Source organism: Lissotriton helveticus, chromosome 11, assembly GCF_964261635.1.
Source record: "Lissotriton helveticus chromosome 11, aLisHel1.1, whole genome shotgun sequence".
In the NCBI taxonomy this organism is placed as follows: Eukaryota; Metazoa; Chordata; class Amphibia; order Caudata; family Salamandridae; genus Lissotriton; species Lissotriton helveticus.
The window spans coordinates 1,118,350,728-1,118,358,425 of NC_136072.1; positions in this window are offsets into that span (position 1 = coordinate 1,118,350,728).

Consider the following 7,698-nt stretch of genomic DNA (forward strand, 5'->3'; position numbering starts at 1 on the left):
AGGGGGAGGCTGGGAACCTTTCTCTTGGTTCCCTTGGGGATTACTTTGGGGCCCTTTCTGGGACTCCTTCTGTTTACCCTTGTCCCCCCCACTCTTCTGCTGGGGACCCTGCCCACCTTTGGCTGAGTCTCCCACTGGACCCTTGTGGACCCTGGTACTGACCCAGCGGTCCGCCTCCTCAGCAAGTTTTCTAGGGTTAGATATCTTGCTATCAATAAGGTGCTGGCTCAGCTCTGGAAAACAGTTATTAGACAAATGCTCCCAAGCAAACAAATCATAAAGAGCTTCATAACTTTCCACTTTGCTGCCCTTTACCCAACCATCCATGGCTCTGCAAAAAATATGACACATATTCAACCCACGTCGTACCAGGCAACTTCTTACATTCTCTAAAGGTTTGTCGGTACTTTTCTGGGGTTAGGCCATACCTTAGCATTAAAGCATCTTTCATATGAGCATAAGACATCCTATCCTCAACAGGTATGTCTAACAGGGTATCTCTCCCCTCATTCACAAAGCGACCCCACAACCCCGCTCCCCCATCCTTCTCAGGGACCCGGTGGGCCAACAATGCTAACTCATATGCTTTAAACCATTGACCAATATCTTCATTCTTATGATAATCTTTTATCATATCTTTAGGAAAATAGAACCTACTTTCTGCAGGCACAGATGGGATGCTGCCAACAGAGGGATTCAATTCTAACTCTTTAGCTCTGAGCTCCAACTCCCTCAACCTGGTATCACGCTCCAAAGCTAACTTCTCTCTTTCAAACTCTAACCTTTTGATCTCCAAATCAGCTTCTCTTCTGCCTCTTGCATTTTCTAACTCCAACTGCCCATTTATCTTAAGTTTTGCCATTTCCATGTTGTAAGCTCGCTCTTTCTCCCTTTCTTCTCTTTCTTCAGGAGAAAGACCCTTGGAGGAAACACTGCTGCCAGGAGGGGATGTGGGACCATTCACTGGCACCTCCTCCTCCCCTTCCACAAGCGGTACCACCACCACATTAGAAGGATCTCTGGCCTCTAACCAGGCCTCCAAAGCTTTAAGATAATCTTCTTTCCTTGTGATGCCTGGGGTAGGAACTTTAAACTGCTTGCAAAAGGATTTCAGCTTCTTTACCGGATAGTCGTTTATCTTACTCCTATCAAATTCCTCCACCACAACAGGGGTAGTGCTTCCAGCATCACTCATGGTCAAAACTGGCAGTTTCAAAAATCAAGCTCCAGGAAAGCGGAGAACAAAAATAAAATATCCTACCAAAACAGATTGTGGCTGCGCTATGGTCTGCTTTCACTATGTAGCGCACACTAATCACTGCACATGGGTCATAAATGCAAAGTTCAAATCCTCACCGTTGACCCACCAATGTCAGAAGCGGCTGTCTCTAGTTGGCAGAGGTACACACTTCTGACAAATAGGGACACACCTTTTCTAGTCAGGGCAAGGGGATCACACACTTAGATAACCCCTGCTCACCCCCTTGGTAGCTTGGCAAAGCAGACAGGCTTATCTCAGAGGCAGTGCGTTAAGCATTTTTGACCACATACAGTAATAAAGTGAATACACTACAAATGGACACGACACAGTAGTATTATAAAAATAAGGATTTTTATATAAGGCTTAGCACAAGACCAAATAACGACAAAAATATACCACAATCTTAATAAATACTCTTGGAAGGAAAAATAATAGTTCAAGCGTAGTTTGTTCTTAGCACAAAGTCTTTAGTATCAAAAGCAACTCTTCTTCTTTAAAACACAGTTCTTGGCAACAATGTAACCCACACGGGAGTCACACGACGTCGAGGCAAAGTTAATCCAAAGGTTCGGCGTCGACCGCGAGGAGCGCTACGTCGAGCCCGGAGTCGCACAGACCCCCACAACACAGTACCTTGGAAAAGTGAAGCACTCGATGATCAGCGGCATCGAGATGTCCGGCGTCGCGTCTTTGGCGTCGATCAGGCCTCGGAGTCGGGGCGGTCTGCAGCGGCGTCGACCGAAGTCAGGCAGGAGCAGCGCTCACGAGGCGAAGCAGGATACGGCGTCGTCGTCGATGTCGATGATGATGTTGCAAGAGTGAGCAGCGCTCACGGCGTCGAGAGGGCTCGAGGTCGATGCGATCAGCGGCGGCGACGACACAGGGTCACTTGGAGCTGGAGCCGAACTCGCTACCCACTGGCGTCGCTACTGGCGTCGATCGGGCCCGGCGGCCGGCGTCGAAGGTGCGGGACACTGGAGCCGTTACTCACGATGTCGAGCTGGATTCGGCGGCGTCCGTCGGCGTCGAGATTGCTAGATTCTTCAGAGGTGCTGGATTTCAGGTTCCAGCAACAAGCACTTTTAGCAAATAGATGAAGTCCTTTGGCCCTGTGACTTCAACAGGAGGCTGGCACACTTCCAACCCTTGGAGATTTTCTTTAGCAAGTTTGAGAGTACACACTCAGTTCCTCTCTCCTGGTTCCTTGGCAAAAATAAAGAAGCAACTGCAGGATTCCCCCAACAAACAGCACACTGGCAGAAGGGGTAGGCAGTCCTTGGATCAGCAGGCTTCTTGTCCTTGGTTCAGGTTTCCTTGTTAGAAGTGATCTAAATTCTTGGTTCAGGGGTCCTTCTCTTATACCCCTTTTTGGCTTTGATCCCTTTGTCCATGCAGGGGAATTTCCCCCCATCTTGGGTTTGTTGTGGGTGTTGCCAGGCCGAGGCACCTGGCCTATTCACTGTGCAGGGCAGAGTCTTCAGCCGCCCAGCAGGAGCGGAGCCAGCATTGTCACTGGCAGGGGCAGGGCCATCAGTCGCCCGGCAGGAGGTGGGGCCAGGAAAGTCCCTGGCAGGCACAGAGTCATCAGTCGCCTGGCAGGGGGGCCGAGCCAGCATTGTATCAGGCAGGGCAGGCTATCAGGAGCTACTCTTCCTCTACTCTCAATGCAAATGCCCCACTCATCCCACACTGACTCATTCAGACCTCTGGAGCCACCCAGCTCCTGTCACACGCACACCAGAACCAGCAGAGACCGGTAGACAGTTAGACAAGAAAATAGCTACTTTCTAAAAGTGCTATTTTCAAACACAGAGTCCAAAAACCATCCACCCAAACGGATGCGTTATTAAACCCTGAGTTCAGGGATACCAAACTTGACATTGCACCATGCTCCCCGAGCCCGCTAGGATTATAGCATTAATAATCCTGGCAGCCCATTCTAACTGATGGAGAGCAGGTAACCTTACAATGTTGAAAAACGAATATGGCTGTAATTCACTATTAGGACATGCCAACCTTGTCAGGCTTGTCCTACCTTATGCTTACAATGCACCCTGCCCTTGGGCCTACCATAGGGGTGACTAACATGAAGTTAAGGGATGGTTTAGGGACTGGCAAGTAGGTGTACTTGCACAGTCTGCGTGACAGTACCAGACTGCACGTAGGTCTGGCAATGGCAGACCTTTAGACATACTTTTACTAGGCCGCTCTTGTGGGTGGCACAACACGTGCTGCAAGCCCACTAGCAGCATTTGTATTTACAAACCCTGGCACTCCTGGTGCACGCTACTAGGGACTGACAGTAAACCAAATAAGCCAAACATGGAATTCAATCAATACAGCAATTTCACATAGGGAGCACTTGCACTGTGACACTGATCAGCAGTGGCACAGTGCCCAAAGCAATATACCAGCAAAAACATCGTAAACAGAGGAGGCAAACAGAAAAAAATGGAGGAGAGACTCATGCCAATGATGCCAGATATAACACGTGTCCCCTCCAGCTGAAATGTGGGGAGAACTACCCTTACCCTAGGGAGGCCTCATCACTAAGGTGGAAAAATCTGGACAGACCATCAGCATTGGCGTGATCTGTGCCAGGGCGGTGTTCCACCGTGAAGTCCATCCCCTGTAGGGAAATGCACCACCTCAACAGCTTTGGATTCTTACCCCTCATCTGCATCAACCATCTGAGGGGCCTGTGGTCTGTCTGAACCCAGAAGTGAGTCCCAAACAGGTAGGGTCTTAGCTTCTTCAGCGCCCAGACCACAGCAAATGCTTCTCTCTCTATCGCACTCCACCTCTGTTCCCTGGGAAGTAACCTCCTACTGATGAAGGCTACAGGTAAGTATCGGCCCTCTTCATTCACCTGAGCTAGAACAGCCCCCACGCCATGCTCTGAAGCGTCCGTCTGGACAACAAATTCTTTAGAAAAGTCGGGAGCCTGGAGTATGGGTGCTGTGCACATTGCAGTTTTCAAGGTGTCAAAGGCCGTCTGACAGGCGTCAGTCCAGATCACAAGTCGTGGCTGCTTCCTGGAAGTCAGCAAAGTCAAGGGGTGCACAATGTTACCATAATCCTTAACTAACCTCCTGTAGTAACCCGTGAGACCCAAGAAGGCTCTCACCTGAGTCTGGGTTTTGGGCGGTGCCCATGCCAGGATGGTATCAGTCTTGGGTTGCAGGGGGGCCACCTTGCCACTCCCTACTTGGTGCCCCAAGTACACCACTGCACCCTGCCCAATCTGGCACTTACTGGCTTTGATTGTGAGGCCTGCTCTGCGCAGGGCCAACAACACTTCCTGGAGGTGGCGCAAGTGTTCCTACCAGTTGGCGCTGAACACTGCGATGTCACCAGGTAGGCGGCACTGAAATCCTCCAGTCCAGCCAAGACCTGGTTGACCTACCTCTGGAAGGTGGCAGGGGCATTCTTCATCCCAAAGGGCATAACCCGGAACTGGTAGTGCCCGTCTGGTGTGGAGAATGCTGACCTCTCTTTTGCCCCATCAGTCAAGGCGATCTGCCAGTACCCAGACGTTAGATCAAACGTACTAAGGTACCGGGCAGCCCCCAACCGATCTATGAGCTCATCAGCTCTGGGGATGGGGTGCGCGTCAGTCTTGGTGACTGAATTGAGTCCTCGGTAATCCACACAGAACCGAAGTTCCGGTGAAGCACCAGGCGCTGCAGCCTTTGGGACCAAGACCACTGGGCTGGCCCAAGGACTGCTAGAGGACTCAACCACCCCTAAGGCAAACATTTTGGAGACCTCCTCCTTGATGTATGCTCTGACCTTGTCAGTCACTCTGTAAGCCTTGTGCTTGACAGGAGTGCTGTCCCCGGTGTCCACCTCATGGACACACCACTGAGTGACACCAGGAATCAAGGAGAACAGATCAGGGAACTGTCCCAACAGTTGGCGACAATCCTGCTGCTGCTCAGGGGTCAGTGTGTTAGAGAGGACAACACCATCCACTGACCCATCCTGCTCTTTTGCATACAGGAGGTCAGGAAGAGGCTCACTCTCCTCCTCCATTCCAGCATCTGTAGCCAGGAGCATGCCCACTTCGGACCTTTCTAAGTGGGGCTTTAAACGGTTGACATGCAGGACCCGCAAGGGGTTCCTGGGGGACTTCAAGTCCACCATGTAGGTGACAGCGCTCTTTTTCTCCACAACCTCAAATGGTCCAGTCCACCTGTCCTTGAGCGCACAAGGTTCCACAGGGGACATGACCCAAACTTTCTGACCAGGCTTAAGCTCTACCAGAGTGGCCTTCTGGTCGTACCACCGCTTCATCTCCTCCTGGCTGGCCTCCAGATTTGCCTGAGCAAGATCTCTGAAGCGCCTAGTCTGGTTCCTAAAGGCCAGCATGTAACTGTATACATCCTGGGGAGGTTTCCTGGGAGATTGCTCCCAGCCTTCTTTGACCAGACTCAAAGGTCCTCTTACTGGTTGTCCATACAAAAGCTCAAAGGGGCTGAACCCTAGAGACTGCTGTGGCACCTCACGGTAAGCAAACAGCAGGCATGGCAAGAGGACGTCCCATTTACGCCTCATTGGTTCTTCAAGACCCATAATCATGCCTTTAAGGGTACGGTTGAATCTCTCAACCAACCCATTACCTTGAGGGTGGTAAGGAGTGGTGAACTTGTAGGTTACCCCACACTCCTTCCACAGAGACTTCATATAGTTGGAAATGAAGTTGGTGCCCCGGTCTGACACCACCTCTCTGGGGAACCCCATTCGGGAGAAAACACCTATCAGTGCCCGTCCCACCACGGGGGCCGTCACTGCTCTGAGAGGGATGGCTTCCGGGTACCGTGTGGCATGGTCCACCAAGACCAGGATGAACCTGTTGCCCATGGCTGTCTTGGGGTCCAGGGGCCCAACAATGCCAATCCCCACCCGGTCAAAGGGGGCACTGACCACAGGAAAAGGTTGGAGGGGAACCTTCTGCTTCCGCCCGTTTTTCCCACTTGCCTGGCAAGTTTGACAGGTTTTGCAATGGATATCTGTATCCCTTCTCATCTGAGGCCAATAAAAATGGGTGACAAGCCTGTCATAGGTCTTGTCCTGCCCCAGATGTCCAGCTAACGGAACGTCATGAGCCAAACCCAGTAGGAAGGCTCTGAAGCGCTGGGGTACCACAAGCACACGGGCTGACCCAGGCTCAGCAGCCTTAGGCTTGCTATACAGGAGATCGTTCTCCCAGTAGACCAAATGTGACCCTGACTGATCACCTGTTGTCTGGGCTGAGGCCTGCTGCCTCATACCCACAAGAGAAGGGCACACTTTCTGTTCTGCACAAAATTCTTCCCTGGAGGGACCACCATCCTGCTGCCAGTGGGTCAGCTCGGGCAGGTCTCCCAGTTCAGCAATTTGTTCGCCTGTGGGTTCCAGGGCATCCCCCTCAGGGTTTGCCTCCTCCTGGACCACGGGAACTATGGGGGCCGGTTTCCCGCGCCTCCTGCCACTTCTCTTCACAGCTGGGTCCTGGGCCATACTTTCAGGCTCCGGGACCCCATCAACACCCTTACTCGCTGTCATCGATCGAGTGGTAGCACACACCCACTCTGGTACACCCAACATTTTCAAATGTGTCTCCCTCTCCATCTTAGCCCAAGGGGAGTCTTCCAAATCATTGCCCAGGAGACAATCAACAGGCATGGCGGGCCTTACAGCAACTTGAAGAGTACCTGAAACTCCCCCCCATTCAAAGGAAACCTGTGCTACCTCACACTCTTTCTGGGAGTTGTCAGCAGCTATCACAGTGTAGAATGCGTGGGGAACAACCTGCTCTCTGGACACCAAGTGACACTTGACAGCTGTCACACTCGCTCTGGTGTCTCTGAGAGCTTCCACTCTATGGCCATTAATGGTCACCCACTGCCTATATTTCTTAGTGTTACTAGGCAGAGGGGGTGGAGGGACCATTTCCATGTCTCCTAAAGAGATCAGGGACATCTCTGCGGGACCCTCCCCACCATGGGCAACCATCTCCTCCCCTCCCAGGGCTACACTCGCCAACTGACGGGGGGCTGCATGGGGTGGTGCACTAGAGTTCTTCAAGGGACACTGGGGATCATAAAAACGGTGTCCCACCTGTTTACAAGCGAAGCAGGTCATTGGGCCCCTATAACCAGGTTTACCTGTCGGGGCCTCTGATTTCTACACTGGGGGAGGCTGGGAACCCTTCCCTTGGTTCCCTTGGGGATTACTTTGGGGCCCTTTCTGGAACTCCCTCTGTTTACCCTTGTCCCCCCCACTCTTCTGCTGGGGACCCTGCCCACCTTTGGCTGAGTCTCCCACTGGACCCTTGTGGACCCTGGTACTGACCCAGCGGTCCGCCTCCTCAGCAATTTTTCTAGTCAAGTCAAGTCAAAAAGATTTGTATAGCGCGCTACATACCCGGAGGGTCTCAAGGCGCTTGAGGAAGG